Here is a 19,570-nt window from a genome sequence, read left to right on the forward strand (position 1 = left end):
AAGAGCAAACAGTAAAGGGAGGGGTATCAACCAGGAGGACTCATCCGGTAAGCTATAGAACATCAGTATAAGCCTACCTACTTCTTTTTAAAAATCCTCTTGGACACCAATGGCTTTGAAAGCTAGGATACAGGCATTGCCAAAGTTGATCTTAGGGTTTCTGGGATTATGTGTGTGAGCTTCTGCCGGCCTGTTGTGTCAAGTCAAAGTCAGACTTTAAACATGCTATATTGAGTTTGCTGGGTAGCTTTCAAAAAGGCCAATAGGAAGGACACAGGAAGAAGGGTCATAGCAAGGATGCCCTGAGTAAAGGGCTGCCACTAGAGTCCAATAAACCAGGGGGCAAGCATGGTGGGAAGCTCCCTGGAAGTCCTGCTTTATCCTGCCTTCCCCTCTCTTGTGAATTACTCGGCATCAACTGAGCAGCTTACAGACATTCATCTGGTGGGTGCTTGTGTGTGTGTGTGTGTGTGTGTGTGTGTGTGTGTGTGTGTGTGTACAAGAGTGCTATTGCTGTGTATGTGCAGGTGCAAGGACAATCTGTAGTTGGTTCTTTCCTACCTTAATGTGGGTCTTGAGGCTCAAGCTCTTGTTGTCAGTGTTTGGAGGCAAACAGCTTTACCATCTGAGCTGTTTCATAGGCCTTGGAGACATAAATTCTTAGTAATTCTCCACTTTCCTGATCCCAGAGTCAGTGAGCCATGGTCACTTTATTTAGCTGTGGAAGAACATGTGCCTAGCATGTGTCAGGCCCTGGGTCCCACCGCCAGCATAGAAAACAAAACCAAAGTACTCAAAGTGACATGACATAAAAAACGGTCACCTTGAGAACTGTGAGTTTTCTGAGAATGATTTGAGTGACACTGGGATAAAAAGGCAACACTGAAGCCATTCTGAGCTCCAGACTCATATCTTAGCTATGTCGAGAACCACCTACATGTTTTATTTTGGGCACAAAGGACAGTACTTATCCATCTATTCCTGTCAAACTCCAAATGGGATAACTATTTTGTCTCCTGAAATTCCCTACTGTTCTGGCCTGTGGGAGATGGCTACCCTGTTCCACCCCACTCAGCTGGGTGTTTGCAGTAGGGGCATCGTGAGCACCTCATGGTTTGAATTGGTCCCAGCACACAGGTCAGACACTCACGTTCTTGCTGTCAAGTACAATGGGCAGGGTCTCAAACCCCAGCTCCTTGGAATACAGACACACACACACACACACAATTTTAATTAGTAAATTATTTCCTTAGATTTATTTATTGTGTGTGGGCACACTTGTGCCATTGTACTTATGTCGAGATCAGAGGACAACTTGCAGGTGTTGATTTTTTTTCTTTCTACCATGTAAATTCTGGGATTGGGCTCAGGTGGTCAAGCCTTGGTTATAAGCGCCTTTATCCAATGAACCAACTAGCCTACCCTCAAGATGGTTCTTGACTGTCTTAAAAAAAAATCCAGAAAAACCCAAGCCTATTTTATTAGTTATTAGTTGTTTTGTGTTTGGTAATAAAACCCAAGGCAAACACATAGAATCACAGGTCCTATCTTACCCTCACTAAAATCATTAAAACTAACTAAATTCTATATGTTAATCCCCAAATAAGGCAGTTTTGTTTTCTGGTACATAATTATTGTTTTTTAATAACATTAATCAAAATGTTAACCAATTTGTACATTTTTTTAATTCCCAGAACTGATCTTTGTAATGTCAGAAAAGCCAACCAGTTTTGAATGAAACCTAGTGAAAATGTGAGATGCTTCTCTTAAGTTGTTTTTAAAATAAGATACTAAAATCATCATTCCAATCCCCCAAGAGAATTAACAGACCAGGGCAAGATATTACTTTAATAATAGAGTGAAGGTCATTCTTGGCCTTAACTATACAGGGAATGAAATTGTAGCCCTGGAGTGGCATGCTTCCACACATGGGGTTGGGAGGTGGGGTGGGTGAAGGGTTAGGGGCTGGGGTGGGTTGAGGGTTGGGGGGTGAGGGTGAAGGTAGGGGTAAGGGTGGGGGTGGGAGTGGGAGCTCCAGCCGGTGAGCAGAACCGACAAGAAGGGACTCATTAACCATAGAAGCGACTGAAGTGGTTTAATAATTATGTTATTTCAATGGGGACAAAAGGATCTGTCTTAAGTAAATGGGGAAGCGAAGGACTGAGAAATAGAAGTTTCTATTCCTGCCGTCTGCTAGTGGGACCACTAGTGGGGATGGTCTATTAACTAATTGAACTGCTAGGCTCAATAGAAAACTCTGAAGGGAGATCAAAGGGTGTTCCCGGCTACAAAGGCCAGCAGTGACCTTGGACCAGATGTTTTCCTTCCAACTCTGTCACGCTTGATAACTGCAGAGGCCGGCAGAATCTGGCCAGAAACCTTATCCATCCCAACACTGGTTCTAAAGACAAGTGTGTGTGTGTGCACACACAGTGTGCTGGCAGGTATGCACGTTAATGCCTGACAAAGAGGCCAGAGTACCCTCAGTGCAGAGAGGGCCAGGGTAAGTTTAACCAGGGAGCCAAACGTTGTTTCTCTTTATTTATTTGCAAAGTGAAGAGGCTTAAGGAATGTGCTGACTGCCAACTTTTCCAAACATTCCCGTGCTTAATTGTTTCACAGTCATCTCCGTTACAGTCAGATGAAGGCTACAGCACTGAGGTTACAGTTCAACTTCTACCCTATTTTTTTTTTTTTTTTAATGTTTAGAATGACAGAGTGAGTAATCCAAACATAAGTAAATTATTTTAGATTTTAAAATACTTACTTTATTTAACATGGGAGTAGTCAGTTCTCTCTTTATACCTTATGAGTTCTGTGAGTGGGACTTAGGTCATCCTTTAGTGGCAATTGCCTCTACTGCTGAGACTTCTCTCTGGCTCACAAACAGAATGTTGATTTCAGTCATTTTCCCTGAAACTGTTTATATGTGTTGCTCATCTGTTTTATTCCCAGTTCTGTGTTCTCAGTGTTTGTGTGCATGTTTGCGTACGTGTGTGTGTGTATCTGTCTGTCTGCCTGCCTGTCTGCCTGCCTGTCTGTCTGTCTGTCTGTCTGTCTGTCTGTGGGTGAGTACACCTGTGGATTTCCAGAAGAGGGTATCAGATTCCCTAGATCTGGAGTTACAGCTATTTGTAAACTGCCTGGAAACCAAACTTGGGTCCTTTGGAAGAGAAATGCATCTCTTAACTGCTGAGCCATACCTCCAGCCCTGTTTTTAAACATTTGGATAAGCCATTATTTATTATGAGGCAAAATATTTTATTTTGACATTTCTTTGATACATGTTAATTTAGTAATACTTCTTTTTCATGAACTTTCAAAGATTCCTGCAATCAGAAACATTGAAAAATGACATGTTTAAAATTGTCTTGATGTGGCTAGTTTGGTCTGGTCTAAGGTCTTTTTAAAAATACTGAATTTCATTCTCTAGTGATTATAAATATCACCTACTCTGTTAATATATCTGATTGGTAGAAATACAGAGAGGCTCAAGGATGCTCAGATGAAATTAGTCTCAGACAATTTAACTCCTATAGAAGGAAGCTTCCACAAACTATGTGGATGTTTGCATATTAATAAATCTCAAGTTCTCCATTGATAGAAACCCAGTGGTTTTTTAAAATTTATATTTATTTATTTTTGTGTATTTTTGTGCCATGATATACCTATGGAAGGGTGAGGACAAGTTTTGGCAGCCAGTTGTCTCTTCCCACCACACAGATCAAGGTAACAAACAAATATTCTTGGTGGCAAGTACCTTTACCCTATGAGCAGAGTTGGCCACCTCACAGGCTCTGAAATATAGGGTTTTTCTTTTATTTTTTTTATTTTTTGAGGGTAGGCTTTTCCCCAATTATAATTAAAATGTGGCTCTTCATATCTTTGTGTCTATGCATGTATTTAAATAGAGTAATTGCTACGTAATGTATAGATCATATATTAGTAATTATGCAATAAATAATGTCTGAGCTTTTCTGTGTGCATGTGTTCGGATGATTTCCTGCAAATATAATTTGATAGAGTAGATGTATAAAGGGCCTGGCAATCAATCTTTAACCTTCTTAAATGTTGGGAGCCGCAGTCAGTATGCGCCATTCCAAGATGGCGCTGGCATCGTGTCTTCCCAGTAGTAAACAAGTAACTGCGCAGCTGCAAAGGCAGAAAGCCCGCCAAAGTCACTGGCCAATCCCGAGGCGTAATATTGGGTGGTGAGCGAACAGCCAATCAGAAGGGAATACGTCACTCTAGGGTGTATTTAAGTGGTGCCTCTTCCTGTCTTCAGCCCTTCCGCATCTTCCACGTTTGCTGATACAGAGTAAAGCCTCGTCTGTTGTAACTACCCAAATTCTGCCTCTCGTGTTTCTCTCCCACGGGCGAGGGGGGACATGGGAGGTGCGTGCAACACTTAAAGTCCTCCTGAAATGATTGAAATCATTAACTCTCCATTGTCTGTTGATCCATAAAATCATAGCAAGGCTGGACAGCAATGTGGAAATCACAGTTTATGGATAAAAGTGATAGATAGAAAACACTGGACTTACATAAGAGGTAAATAGATTTTTGACGTAAGACTGGAGATGCTCTAAGATTAGAGTCATTAAGACAGAGAGCAGGCCGGGTCTGAGCACTCACCAGTATATACTTGAAGCTCAGGACTCAGGATTGGGGGACACCTTCCCTTAAACAAAGTACTTCCCTATCTTTCCCTTCTCTACTGTGAGATTCATCGTTATCATAGGTACATTTTACTGGGTCTGGCATACATGGTTCCTGCCCCTGGGACAGGGTCAGCTAGGCGTGGGCTCCACAAGTGTCAATGGGTGCTGAGAGTATAAGGCTTCTTTGTGTAATAATGGACAAATTTTATGTTCCTCCTTCAAGGAATGTCCTCCCTGTTAATGACTCCATGACAGCAAGAGTCCAAGAGTCCGGGAGGCAAACGTGTGGCTAATGTTTCAGCAAAATGGTAAATGCTGGGACCTTCAGGACAGTCATCTCCAAGTTGAGGCTAGCCTTTGGCAGGTGGTTCCTGAGTGGGGACTTGAACACCAGCCTTGGCTAGGAAAGATGCTCTGAGAGAAGGGGTGTCTTGGAGCAGCAAAAACAAAGAGCTCGAAGTCAAATGATGAGTCCAAGATGACACCTATGTTCTGCTCAAGACAGATTTCCAAACTGCTTTTTCTCTATTCTGCTTTTTCTGAAAATCTTCAGACAGCTCTCTCATGTTCTGCTTGAAACAGTTCTCCAAGCAGTTCTAAATTCTCTGGATAGCCATCTCTTGTAGATCATAAGCCCAGTCTTTTATTTTACACATCAATCTGGTTATTTACTCCAGGTTTCCTTTTGACTGTCCTATGAATCAGCATCCTGTGACCCCAGCCCCTTAATTCTTAGGAGACAAAAGCACATGAGTTCTTTTAACGTTGCAAAAGAATTCAGAGATCTGCCTGCCTCTGTTAACCACAGATGATAAATTAACTGGGTGGAACCCAGTTCCTGAAATTACCAATTTTTACCACACCTGGGCCTAACATTGCTCTATCCCAGGACGACCTTGAATTCAGGAATCTGTTTGCCTTTGTAAGTACAACCAAAAAAAAAAAAAAAAAATCTTAGCTGGGGGGGCTCTCCTGCAATCACCACTCCCTAAATCTTTCTCTCCTTCCTTAGTATCTTCCTGACAAGTCGGCTCACAATGTGGCTGCTTTTGTTCCGTTAGATTCGTGAAGCCCCTTATAACTCATATTTCATCCTTATATTTTGCATAGCTGATTACTTATATATTTTTGAACCTATGTTTTTAGAGTTCTTTCCACTGCCCTTAAGGGCTGTTTTGAAGGTCTCAGCATTTACCAGTTTGCTGAGATATTAGCCACACCTTCGCCTCCCAGACTTCTGTCATGGAGTCATTAACAGGGAGGACATTCCTTGAAGGAGGCACATAAAATACGTACATTGTTACATAAACAAGCAGCAGCCACTCATATTTGTAGAAGCCCAAACCTGCTGGCCTTGTCCTTGGGTCAGGAACCATCATTCTGCCAGACCTGGCAAATTTGGGACAAGTGTAACAAAATCAAATGATTTCTACAAACACCCAACATTGAAAAGTAAGGCAGTGTAGACTGGGCATGAGATAGTAGGCTTGGACTCCTAACACTTTGAAGTCTGAAGCAATAGAATCTCAGAAAGTTCAGGGCCAACTTGGGCTGCACAAATAGTTAAAGGCCAAACTGGGCTACCATAGCTAGATCATGTTTCAAACAATAACATTTTAAAAAAGGAAGGAAGGAGGGATGGGAGGGAAGAAGAGAGAGAGGAGAGAGGCGAGAGGCGAGAGGCGAGAGGCGAGAGGGGAGAGGGGAGAGGGGAGAGGGGAGAGGGGAGAGGGGAGAGGGGAGAGGGGAGAGGGGAGAGGGGAGAGGGGGAGAGGGGGAGAGGGGAGAAGGGGAGAGGGGAGAGGGGAGAGGGGAGAGGGGAGAGGGGAGAGGGGAGAGGGGAGAGGGGAGAGGGGAGAGGGGAGAGGGGAGAGGGGAGAGGGGAGGAGGGGAGAGGGGAGAGGGGAGAGGGGAGAGGGGAGAGGGGAGAGGGGAGAGGGGAGAGGGGAGAGGGAGAGGGGAGAGGGGAGAGGGGAGAGGGGAGAGGGGAGAGGGGAGAGGGGAGAGGGGAGAGGGGAGAGGGGAGAGAGGAGAGGCAAAGCTATTGGGCCTAACGACAAAAACTAGTTATGCCTAGGACCCAGGACCAGCCCAGCAGATTCTGGGAGAAGCCAGCTTGCCCAGGTCTGACTGTGCCAGTGTTTTTCGAGCCTAAGACAGCCTAGGAGAAGTTTGGACTGCCAGTTCTGTAGAGTGGGGAACACTACCCATCAATATGCCTACTCTCTGTTGTTTGCTCCGAACCTCCTCCTGTGAGAAAGGAGGAGGTGTGTTACCTGCACAGATCGTGTTTACCCCTTCAGCAAACCAACCAAACACGGTGTGTGTGAGGGAGAACCCCAAAAATTCCTTCTGGAATTTTCAGAAAAAATCAAATGGTGGAGATTTTTGGGATGAAGTTATTATGACTGAAAAATAATCAAAATAAGAAATGCTCCTGGTAATTAAAGTATTATTGGTTAGAAAAAAAGAAGTACAACAGTTGCATTGAAAAATATATTTGATGTGACCAATGACAAATCTTAAAAGAAAAATAAAGAAAAACTTACACTCATTCCATAAAGTAAAACACCAAAACAGATAAATAAAAGTGAACAGGCCGGTAGACTAGAATCTTCCACTAGGGAAGAAATAGTATTCAGAGAAGTTAAAATGGGTAAAGTCAAATACATAGTCAAAGAAACTTACCTAAGGGAACAGGGAACATTCATAGGAAAGGTTCACTTGATCAGGATTCCTTAGTCTTTTCCCATGAGCATAAAATTTTTCTTTCTATAATTTCTTACATGATCTGTATAGATAGATATCTGAATAAAACATTTACTATAATAAATCCTACAGAAAATTTTAAAACAATCCTTTGGTATACATGTAATCTTGCCATTTTTTGAAGACCAATTTACATACCAGTACGATAGATATACTTGCTGTAATTATAATATACAATTATAATTGTAATTATAATATATAATTACATAAATTATATCTTTGCTGAATGTTTGCGATATTGGATAGAATGTTGGAGGGTATAGAATACCTTCAAAACTCTACAAAGTTGACTAATAGTTTGATTTTTACGATCATCACTCCTGAGAACAACATTACACACGAAATCGTACAAAAAGTTGAGTAAGCAATTAGGGACACATAAGAAACAGACATCCCATCTTAATCCCAAGCCAAACGCATTCAGTGATGTTGTAGGAAACGGAAGTCAGTGACACAAACAGCAATTTCTGAAACCAGACATTCTGACACAATCCAACCCAAAGACAGACTACTTTGATAATCACATGCCAAGGACTGATAGCAGGATAATACTACAAGCCGTTGTTTAAAATAATCACACTATCATTTGGTCTGAAGCATTTCAGCAAAGGAAAGGCATTCTCAGACCAGCAAATCTGCAGAAAGTTGAACACCTGCACACCTTACGTGAAAAAGTACTAGCCCTGGGGATACTGAGCACAGCAAAGAAGGACGAAGGGAGTCAGAAAAAGTGTGTGGAGCATAAGTGAGAAGTCTGGAACATTCTCTTTAAAGAACGGTGCTTTGTGACCTAGAGTTGATTCTTTTCTCTTTCTCTGCAACTCTATTATGTTACTTAATTCTGCATAGAGTAGTATTTCTGTAACTACACTGTTGTAGGTACTGCATTGCTAGAGGATGACAATTCTAGAGCCAGTCACCTTGATGGCATTGCTGTAATTGGTAAATAATGTAAATACAGAAACCTTGACAACAGAGTGCAGTGAAATGGGGTGATTGGGGCAGGAGTGGTAGCAGTAAACAGGTAAATAAAAGTCACCTCAAATTTTTTTTCTTGTATGGTTCCCCCCCCAAAGGCTTGTGTACTTTTCGGGGGGGTTGAGACAGGGTTTCTCTGTGTAGCCCTGGCTATCCTGGAACTCACTCTGTAGACCAGGCTGGCCTCGAACTCAGAAATCCACCTGCCTCTGCCTCCCAAGTGCTGGGATTAAAGGCAAGTGCCACCACCGCCCGGCATGTACTTTATTTTAGTCTTTGTCCCTGGGTGGTACTACTGGTTGGTGGCAGGACCGTTAGGAGATTGAGCCTGGTAGGAGATCATCAGGTCATTAGGATCTTCTGATCCATTCTACCATTTTTTTGCTTCCCAGCATGAGAGGCGCCTTTTTGTTGTTGTTCTGCCACAAGTTTCCACCACAATGTCCCATGTCACTGTTGGCTGAAAACAATGGGGACAACTGCTCACAGACTGGGACCTCCAGAAAATGTGAGCCAGGATGATTGTGTGTTTATCAGGTTTTTTACTATGGTGGTAGAAAGTTAATATACCATCAGTAGACAGACCCAAATCAGAAGCTTGTCTTTACTGTGGCAAGCTGCACACGCTTGGACAAGTTGCTTCATTGTGAGCATGCCTCAGTTTACTCATTCTGTTGCATAAGGGTCACTGTGGTTCTCATCTTTTCAGATATGTAGTAGCTTGCCTACTAACTACTAAGAAACCACATCAGAGCTTTTGGTAACTATGATAAAGTACTACCTCACCAAGGGCTGAGCAGTCAGAAAGGCAGAGATACAGCATGGGTTCCTTGTAAAACAGAGCATGAATTATTTCTCTACATCTTCCATATTTGCATAAAAATTTCCATGAATGTCAGTGTCAGAGCAGCGGAAGGGAAAAAGTGACTTCCTTCACTGTGTGTCCTTAAAATGAAGGATGCATCAGGAAGGGCCACAAACAGAAGCTTGTAGAAGCACTTTTGTGTGGCTTGCTTTCTAGTGTACTTTACACGTGGCACTGGGAGTGTCTCAACATGTTGCATGCTATGCTGTTATTTTGGGTGTGTGGATCTTCACAGGAAGCAGAGAGGGAAGCAGGGACACATGACAGGGGTAGGAGGAAATGAAAAGTGAATGCTTTTGTCTTGGAGGAATTCATAATCTCATTTTGGGAAAACAGGCCCTCAAGAAACAATGGCATAGAATACTATCCTGTTCTTTACAGATATATAGAACAGGATGTAGCTCTGAGGCACAGGCAGCATGTACTGTCTGACTAGTCACAAGTAACCTGGTAGAGCTGGGGATCACTTAGAGCTCAAGTAGGATTTCAGAGGAGCAGGTGGCTCACCCAGCCTACAGTCAACTTTCTCCACATAAGATGGCTTTTATAGGACATGAAGATGTAGCAAATGTAAGAAGGTTTAAACCTAACTGGAGGTTGAGACAAGCCAGCTACGTTTTTAGGTATGAGTGTTGCGACACTTTACATTTTATTTCCCCAGGTAATAAGAAAATGCTAAAGCAGTCTAAAGTTTGATAACTAGACAAATAGCCTGATCAGCTAAAGGCAATAACAAAGCCTCCCGTGGTTGCTTGGATGAGAATGTCCCTATAGGCTTAGATGTTTTAACACATGGTCTCCAGTTGGTGGAGCTGTTTTGGGGGAGGTTTAGGAGGTGTGGCTTTGCTAGAGGAAGCATGTTACTGGGGGTGAGCTTTGAAGTTTCAAAACCTTGTGACATTCTCAGGGCAGTTTATCTCCCTCTGTCTGCTTCTTGCTTGAGATTCAAGCTGTAAGCTCTCAGTTGCTGCTCCAGCTGTCACATCTGTGTGCTCCTGTGCTTCACTGCCAGGATAATGGTGGACTGTCATCCCTCTGGAACCATCAGCCCAAATAAACCTTCTATAAGTTGCCTTGGTTATGGTGTTTTATCACAGAAGTAAAAAAAAAAAAAAAAAAAAAAAAAAAAAAAACAAACCAATATGCCACCCAGTCCTGCTAACCTTGGAAACTCAATCAGCAGATTCAAAGCATGCTATAGACAGAATGGAAAAATCTTTCACCTTGGAACCATGAAGGGATGAGCTAGGACAGGATGGGAATTTTCCTCATCTTTTTGTCTCTAAACACAAAGGCTAAAACAGAGCGCCTTTCTGGCTGGGTGGTGAGTTGTTCAGGGAAACTTGGCTCAGAGTCCTGGCTCTTGAGGAAGGCAGTTAGTCACCACGTATGCTGAAGCAGAAGGAGACTCTTTGCCAGGGCCAACAGAGCACTAAGAAAGAAGAATGTCCTGGAATGGTGATCTCTCTCCCTGTGGCTGGTGTATAGTGAAGAAAACTATTCTCAAGACTTAGCAGATGGGGCAAGGGATTCTTTGAGCTGAAACTGGAACTTGCTGGGGTTTCCAGGCCATATTCACCCCCGAAACATGAAGGGCTGTCACAAGATCCTGTCACACCCACTCTCCACCTGCCATCAGGACTGAAGTGATGGCAGGTGAGGATTTCTGGGTGCACAATGGCTTGGGATCTCATTAAGAGAGAAGAGAGATGACTCCTGCTGATGAACACTCTACTACCATGGCTTAATCTTGGAGAAAGCAGGCATGGTTGGGTTTGCCAATATTCATCTCTTTCTTGTTTTTAAATTGCCAGAAGCGATTTCTGGAAAGTGTTTGACACTTCCCCTTGCAAGATTTTCTAGTCCTGAGCACTCCAGCACTGGATAACTCCCTTAGCAGGTAACCAAGGTTAATCCAGACCATGTTTCTTAGAACTGTTTTTCATTTTCTTGTTTACCCTGTGTGTGGGGGTGGGGGTGGTGTTTATGTCAGAAGACAACCTTGGGCATCAGTTTTCTCTTTCCACCTTGTATAAGGCAGAACTCTTTGTTGTTTGGGTGTGAGCACACCAGACTACCTGGCCTCTGAGTTAGTTTCTTGGGGATATCTAGCTCCTATCTCTCTGTAGGAGCACTGAGATTATACATGTGCCCAGCACTCCACCTGGCTTTTACATGGGTCCTGTGGGCCTCAGACATGCATGGCAAGAGTTTTACCCACTAGTTCAGAGAAGACTTTCTTTACAAAAAGAAATATTGCGTGGCTTTGTTTATTTTCTTCTCCTTGTTAAACTGACTTTTATTTTACACAGCTTTTGGAGGTGGATGGCTGGTTGGGGTTGGGGGTGGGGGTGGAATTAAAGAGCCAGTATTGACTCTTTAATTGCAGGTAACTTTCAAGCCCAGTGACTCTGGTGAATTCCTCCGGGTCTTGCCAGGTTTCTACTGCACTTTCCTCTCCTGGGAATGGCTGTCTTTCCTGCTTCTCACAGACATTTCCACCAATAGGATGGATGACCCAGATATCTGTATATTCGTGGGTTGATCAATGCCCTGTGGGACCTCATTTAAATTGTTTGCATCTCATTAAGTTAATTCCCCAGAGGCTGATTTACTACCTTAGTCCTATGGTTGGTACACATGTACCCCCCCCCCCCAAAAGTCATCAGCTGAGGCCTGGTGACCAGCTTGTGCTGTGGGAGGTGGGGGCTTGTGACAGGAAGCCAGATCATTGGAAGCACACCTTCAAAGGGGACATTGGAATCTCTGAGCAGCTTCCTGTGTTACACATTCCCGCTGTGATATACGACCTTGCCACAGGCCTGCAAGCAACCACAGGCTGCAATCGCCAAAACAAGAGACAAAGTAAACTTTTCTTTTCAATTTTCTTTTTAGGAGGAAAGGGTTTCTCCGTGTAGCTCAGCCGGTTTCTGACTCTCCATCCTCTGGCTGAAGCCTTCTGGGGGCTGGGATTACAGATAAGCACCTTCACACTCAGTTTCCTCTTGCCACAGTGATTTATCTCAGGTATTTGTTTCAGTAGCACAAAGCTTACCAAGACACTTAGTAACAGTGTACCGGGGGACAGACTAGAGCAGCTAGTAATAGCCTTTTGGAGGTTTGGGAATTGTATGCATGTGCACACTGATGTATATGCTGTGTGTTTATGGACTCGAACGTATAAGGCAATGAGCCTTTGTTATTAAATGCGTGCATGACCTTCAGGAAGTCACTAAATCTCCCCAAGCCCTAGTTTCTAGTCATTCGAAAGTGAATCAGACTTCCAGCTCACATCCCCTCCAGAATTAAGTCTTCTCTGATTTGATTTCCCATCTCATAAATGAAGCCCTTGGTGACAATGTACTCAAAGACAAAGCTCTCTGCACGAAAGGCTTAAGCTCCTTTGTCAGGGAGTCCACACTGAAAGCTTTCCATGACCCCCTAGACTTCACCCTGGCAAACAGACACCCAGAGAAGAATGTTTTCTGAAAGGAGAGGAGGGCCCTGAAAGATTGCAGGTCCTGATATTTCTCTGGCATCTACTTGACATTTCTTTATTTTTAAACTTTATTCACTAATTTGTTTCTTTGTATTAGACATGAATGTTTCTTCAGGTTGAGGGAGGAGCTTTGCGTAGGGGGTTTGGACAGGATGAGACTGTGAGGACTTTCCTGGGTCCCACCCAGTGAAGAGACTGAAGTGGAAATCAGCCCTCTGATCACCTGCGTGAATGGGGTCAGGCAAGTCACTAATAGAGGGAAGAAGTAACAGATGCTAAAAGGTCACTCAAGGAAGTTTGACAATAGTTAGGACCTGACAACTACCTAAAGGCTTGTACCTTATCATTCACCTGTACCCACGATCATTTAGCAGGTAGCAGAGAGAACAGCCAGGAGTCTCTGCCTACTTCTTGCAATAATCTGTAGGCATATTTGTGTCTTAGAGGTATAGTGACAGATGACTCCATACTCAGAAAGGACACCATCCTATTATCTCCCTGTTTTGAAGATCAAAAGCCTGAACTCAGGGTTCTATCCTCTCAGGAATTCTATCCTCTCAGTAATACTTGGGTTTTTTTCTTGACTCATGTAAGCCAAGGTCCTGACAGTAGGGCTCCTTCTGAAGCTTTAGGGATGCATGCATTCCTTGGGCTTTCCCAGCCACTCAGTGTAACCTACCCAGAGTTCTTTCCTTCACATTAACGGTAGAAAACTCAGGTTCCATGATAGTTCCCCAAGTAGCTGCTCTGCTTCAAAAGAGACACATGGCTTCCTCTAGTATGTGGTGCCCTGACTGTCTACTCTTTGTCTCCATAGCTTCAGATTTATTACAAAAGGTGGTAGGGCCTGGTATGACCATGTTTATCTGAAATACCAGCACCCTGATGCTGAGGTTGACCTGGGTAACAAAGTCAACTCTGTCTCAACAAAGTAGAAAGAACAAGAGAAGGAAAGGGCAATAAAAAGGAGAGAGAAAGAAAGAAAGAAAGAAAGAAGAAAAGAAAGAAGAAAAGAAAGAAAGAGAGAGAGAAAGGGAAGAAGACAAGAAAAAGAAGAATTTTTTATAGACATAGGCAAGAAATTTTCTTGTAGTGTTTCTATTATTGTTCATAGAATAATGTAGTTTCAGAACCACAGAGTTAAAAGTTACTAAGCTCAAATTTCTCTTCAAAGATGCAAAGGGCAGGAACTGGGGAGATGGCTCAACGTTTAAGAGCACTGGCTGCTCCTCTAGAGGACTTAGGTTCAATTCCCAGCAACCACATGGTGGCTTACAACCATCTGTAACTCCAGTTCCAGGGAATCTAATGCCTTCTTCTGGCCTATATAGGCACCAGGTACACAAGTGGTGCAGAGACACACATGGAGGCAAAACTCATACATATAAAATAAAAATAACTTTTAAAAAAGTGGAGGGACTTGGGGTGTAGGTTAGTAGCAGAGTATGTACTAGGCATGCATTAGGCTTTGGAGTTGATCCCAGAACTCAGGAGAGCACATGTGCATCTGCACTCTCACACACACACACACACACACACACACACGCACGCACGTCATTCATTCACACTCATATCCACTCATCCATTCACACATACACACACATTCACACACACACACTCATACACACACTGGGGTCGAATAAACAGAGAGCTGAGATTTTTTTTTAAAGGTTAATACAGAGATTGGAGAGATGACTCAGTGGTAGAGGACACTTGCTGGTCTTGCCAAGGACCACCTGTAACTGTAGTGAATCTGGTGCTATCCTCTGGCTTCTCAGGGTGCTTGAATACATATGGTACACACACACACACACACACACACACACACACACAAATAGTTGTAAAAATTTAAGAGGATTAATGCACATGAAATGAATCCCTCCTTAGTAACGAATAAATGTGATAAATATTTATTACTTATTTATATTGTGTTAACCATTACTTCATTAATTGTTAGTGATAATATGTTGACAATATGCCAGGCCTGTTGCTGGACTAGAGATGGCCAGGTGTGAAGACTTCCATAGGAGCTTCCAGCTGAGCGGGCTCTTAGAAGTAGAGCCACAGTTGATGTTGAGAAGGAAGGGATGGGGTGCTCTGGTTCGAAGCTAAATCCTGAGCATAGTGTAGGTGAAGCAGGAGTAGGAGGGATGAGTTGGGAGTGAGGGTAGGGATTGCTCTGTGATAAAGCTTCTGTTCAGAACTAAAGGCCTCAAGGTTTGACTCCAGGCTCTGGGGTGGGATATGAGTGGGGCTGGAAAAGAGGTGAGGAAGAGACTGAGTCCTTAATTAAATAGTCTGCTGTGCTTACAGCCTGTGGGTGGAGCCTGACGCTGAGTGAGGGGCTTTGGTGAGGGGCCAGTACTCTAGGATGGGGGGCCAGAGCAGCACATCAGGGAGTTGCTGGGCAGATTCAAGGCTGCTGATCATTCTCAGACTGGAGAGAAAAGCCCAGGGCAAGGAGATCAGCAGAGAGTGGAGGTAGGTGGGGCAGGAGCAGGAAGGGTCTTTTATGTTTCACCATGTTTAGATTTTTGGTTCTCTAGCCATGTCATAGGGTCTAATGAGCTTTCTGAACCAGGCCAGGTAGGAGATGCCCAAGGCTTTGCAAGATGTGTGTGTGTGTGTGTGTGTGTGTGTGTGTGTGTGTGTGTGCAGGCAGGACTTGGCCCACTGTTTTTTGGCCACTGAAGTTTGTGGGAAGCTCTGAGGGGCTTTTAAGCAGGAAATGTCACCATTTCTTTCCTAAGGAACTGACGACACTGTACACTGAGGCACATAGCACTAGGCATCACACTAATCTTGGGCACTCAGTCAGATCTGAGGGTTGGATCACTCTGGTGGCAGGTGAGGTAGGTGAGAGGGGAAGTTATATTGATAGTCCAGGGAATGTGATAGGTGACAGGCTTGAGTGGTGGCCATGACATGGCACCAGGGCTGAACTCTTTTGTGTAGGAATGAGAAACCAGTGGCTGAGGCTTAATTCATGTGATGGTACTGTCTCTCTCTCCTCCTTTCCACCGACTCCAGGGGACACCCTTTGCATCTATTTGGGATAACACCTGCTGTCTCTCCTTGCCTTTGGAAGCAGTCTAATTTTCCCTTCAGTGGAGGCATTTCCTCAGGACACATGACTGTAGCAGCCAGCTTCAGGAACGAGGATGTCTAGCTTCATTCTAGGGTCTAGGCTGCTAAGTACTAGTCAGTAGGGTTTCACTCCATTTTGTGGGTTGGCTGTAAGCAGAGTTTCCTAGGCTAGTGGAGGTAGCTCGGTAGCAGTGTTCGTCTACTGTACATGAGGCCCTGGTTTCCAACTGTAGCGCTACAAAGAAACAAAAAAGAAAAGAAAAAAGTGAAGTTTCCTATTTCGGGTGTAGAAGCTGGTGGCGGAGGGGGGACTTCAGGCAGGTTTTAATTCACTTCTTATCCTCAGCTTGGGGTTGATTACATCACTCCTTCTGGTGGGAAAATGCTGCTTTCCAGCAGACAAGGAGTCTATCTTCTCTCTGGATGTTTTTTGTCACTTGGGTTTCTTATGCTATTTACTGACCTGACTCCCTTTTATCCTGGGGCCCATCTCCAGTCCCTTATCTGTGAGCTCTGGTCCTCTGTCACTGATGCTTTCAACTCTGCAGGGTTATCTTTCTCCCCTCCCCCCCCCACCTCGGAGGTGAACACTTTTTTTTCAAGGTTTGCTTGCAGTTCCCAAGCTAGAATTCATGCCTTTTGTTCTTAATTTTTTTTTAAGAAACTTTCATTTCCCCCATCGAATACTTTGGTAACTTCTTGAATTAATTTCTTTTTACTTTATTTTATGTTTTAATTAGCTTACAGAGTGGCAGATTTTCTTGAAGCATTTTCCTAGCCTCAGTTTTGTTGCGCTTCCAATCCCTGCCCCCATTACACACTTTCATCTCTGATAACGCTCTTCCCACTTCCATACTCACATGTGTTGTTACCCTCCCCATCGCCATCCCCAAACCCACCCCTCAAGTTGCCCCTTTTCAAATTTTCCGTCTAGACAGATACTTACTTCTATATGAATATGCACATACATAACATTTAGAAGCTAGGATCTGCAAGTAAGAGAGAACATGTGGTATTTGTCTTTCTGAATCTGGCTTACCTCAACACATTATCTTCTAGTTCTATCTAGTGCCCTGCAAATTTCATTTGTCTGTTTGGCTGGATAAAGTTCCGTGGTGTGTATGTACCCTGTGTTCATGACCCACTCATCTGGTGATGGGCACGAAGGTGGGTGTGATTTCTTTGCCATTGGGAACCAAGTGGCAACAAACATGGATGTTCAAGGAGCTCCTTGGGATGAAGAGCCCCTGCCCAGAGAGGTAGAGCCGGGCACATTGTAGGTCTAGTTTGGGTTTTCCGAGGAACCTTCACATTTATTTCCGCCATGGCTGCACTAGTCCATCACAGTGAACAAGCATTCTTTTTTTCTCCACATTCTTGCCAGAATTTGCACACCTGTGTTCGTATAAGCAGCATGAATTGAACCCATGAGTTAGTACTAATAAAAAAGGAGAAGGTGAGGTTGGGACAGCTGCTGTCCACATGTGCAGAGCGGCAGCAGTTGGGGCCTGACCTTCAGAGAATGTGCGAAGAGTGTGTAAGAGAAAGAAATAATCTATTAGAGTGACTCAAATACAGCGCTGAACTGACATGTTTGAAGCCTTTGTCTGCCATCTTTCTGGGGCTCCTGGGCATAATGGGTTGGGATTAAGTAGATGGATAGCTTGGGTAGGATTGCATCACTAAACAGTAGTTTTGGTACCTGGGGAAGTGAGTGGACATCTCTGGGTTTCCGTTTTCTTATTTGGGAAGTGGAGGTATGTATTCAAATTGTCTGGTTATTTTGAATATGAAATGAATTAAGTTAACTACAGCTTTTAGAGTGGAATGCAGTATGGGGTGAGAGGTATATTGTTGTTGGCTGAGAAAATGGTTTGTTCTTGTAGGTTAGGCATAGCCATGTTTCCCCTGATATTTATCTGTGAATCCTTTTCTTTCTACAGCTGGTGATTTAGCAATCGTACTAAAATATCAGCCCATGTCTGCTGTACCACTTTGCCCTCTCTGTTACTGCTCCTTTGAAGAACTAGTCTGCAGCTGAGGATCTGGTGCTATGAACCACTGTCACACACTTGTCTAGGAACAAAAACAACTAGAATCAGGTTGGTGCTTTCCCAGAGGCATCTTTGTGAATGTGCCATATTGTGGATGAACACTGATCAAATCCTTTATTTTTTTTTTTTAAAGATTTATTTATTTTATGTACATGAGTACACCGTCGGTGTCCTCAGACACACCAGAAGAGGGCCATCAGATCCCATTACAGATGGTCGTGAGCCACCATGTGGTTGCTGGAAATTGAACTGAGGACCTCTGGAAGAAGTTAAACCCCGAGTTATCTCTCCAGTCCCCCAAATTTTTTTCTTTATAACTTTTAAAATTCTCTGTGCCTTTTATACATTAGAACATCAACATGACACCCAAAGGCTGTCATCCTGCCCTGACTCTGAGCTGTAGCCACAGGATGAGATTTGAGTTGAAGCAAGCGTAAGGACTATTGAGTGCAGGAAGTCCATTCTGGAGGTGACCTATAGGAATCTAGAAGAAGCAAAGGTTATGCAACCCAAGAGATTTGTTTCTTAAAATAGTCTTGAACCACAGGTGCTCAAACGGAGCAGCAGGGAGATGTTTAAGTGCCTTAAAAGCATCGCAACCTGGTGAGAATTTGCTCTGGGTCCACATTCCATGCTGTGACTCTGGCAGTTCTCTGTGGCTCATGATTCAGGCATGGGAATGAGCGGCCCATGGATGGATAATGGGTCAGGCCAGGTGTCAATGTGTAGCAGGGATAGAAGGAAAAGTACTACAGTGTCCAAGAGTTTTGACTTCTAAAGTGGATGCTACACACATGGTTCTCCCAGCCCACGTCAGAGTCTCCTCAAATTAAAAAATGGAGGACCTCCAAAGTTAAAGGACCCTCAAGGCTTGTGGCATCAGAATATTGCAGCTTGTTCAAACAAGGAGCGGAAGCTTCCCTGTGTCCACCGACTCGGGACGCTCTGTCAGCGGAAGGCATTTGTCAGCAGAGCTGAAGACCCGTGTGGCCCAGTAGCAGGCCAGCCTGTTGTTCTAAGAGATGAAGATGAAAGCTTCATGAGTCTTTAAGATGTTTCTGGAAGATAACCAAGGTTCCACTAGTACTCAGGGGTTCCCTTTTCCTTCTCCTCAACTTCTGTCCTTAATTTCTTTCCCTTTCATTCTCTTCCTTTCCCACCCTTTCATTTACCGTTTTGCAGAGTGTGCTGGATAGTTTTATGTCAACTTGACACAAGCTGGACTTATCTGAACGAGAGAACCTCAATTGAGAAAAAGCCCTATAAGATCCAGCTGCAGGGCATTTTCTTAGTAAATGATTGGTGAAGGAGGACCCAGACCATTGTGGATGGGGCCATTCCTAGGCTGGTGGTCCTGGGTTCTATCAGAAAGTAAGCTGAGCAATCCATGGGGAACAAGCCAGTAAGCAGCACCCCTCCATGGCTTCTGCATCAGCTCCTGCTTCTAGGTTCCTGCTCCGTTTGTGTTCCTGTTCTGTCTTCCTTTGATAATGAACAGTGCTGTGGAAGCATAAGCCAAATAAACCCTTTCCTCTCCAACTTCTTTTTGGTCATGATGTTTCATTACAGCGATAGGCATTCTAACTGAGACAGAGCGATAGCTCAGGTTGGACTCAAACTTGCCATGTAACCAAGGATGACCGTGGACTCCTGATTT

At 43.8% G+C, this 19,570-nt stretch overlaps 1 long non-coding RNA gene across 1 annotated transcript; it reads left to right on the top strand.

Annotated features, from left to right (window-relative positions):
- Positions 1 to 10,487: 10,487 nt before the first annotated feature.
- Positions 10,488 to 19,320, top strand: LOC143443377 (uncharacterized). The gene is made up of 4 exons (XR_013112320.1): positions 10,488 to 10,929; positions 11,088 to 11,173; positions 17,803 to 17,961; positions 18,047 to 19,320. It is a non-coding gene; the product is annotated as an uncharacterized LOC143443377 (long non-coding RNA).
- Positions 19,321 to 19,570: the final 250 nt, after the last annotated feature.

Source organism: Arvicanthis niloticus, chromosome 8 (genome assembly GCF_011762505.2).
Source record: "Arvicanthis niloticus isolate mArvNil1 chromosome 8, mArvNil1.pat.X, whole genome shotgun sequence".
Lineage (NCBI taxonomy): Eukaryota > Metazoa > Chordata > Mammalia > Rodentia > Muridae > Arvicanthis > Arvicanthis niloticus.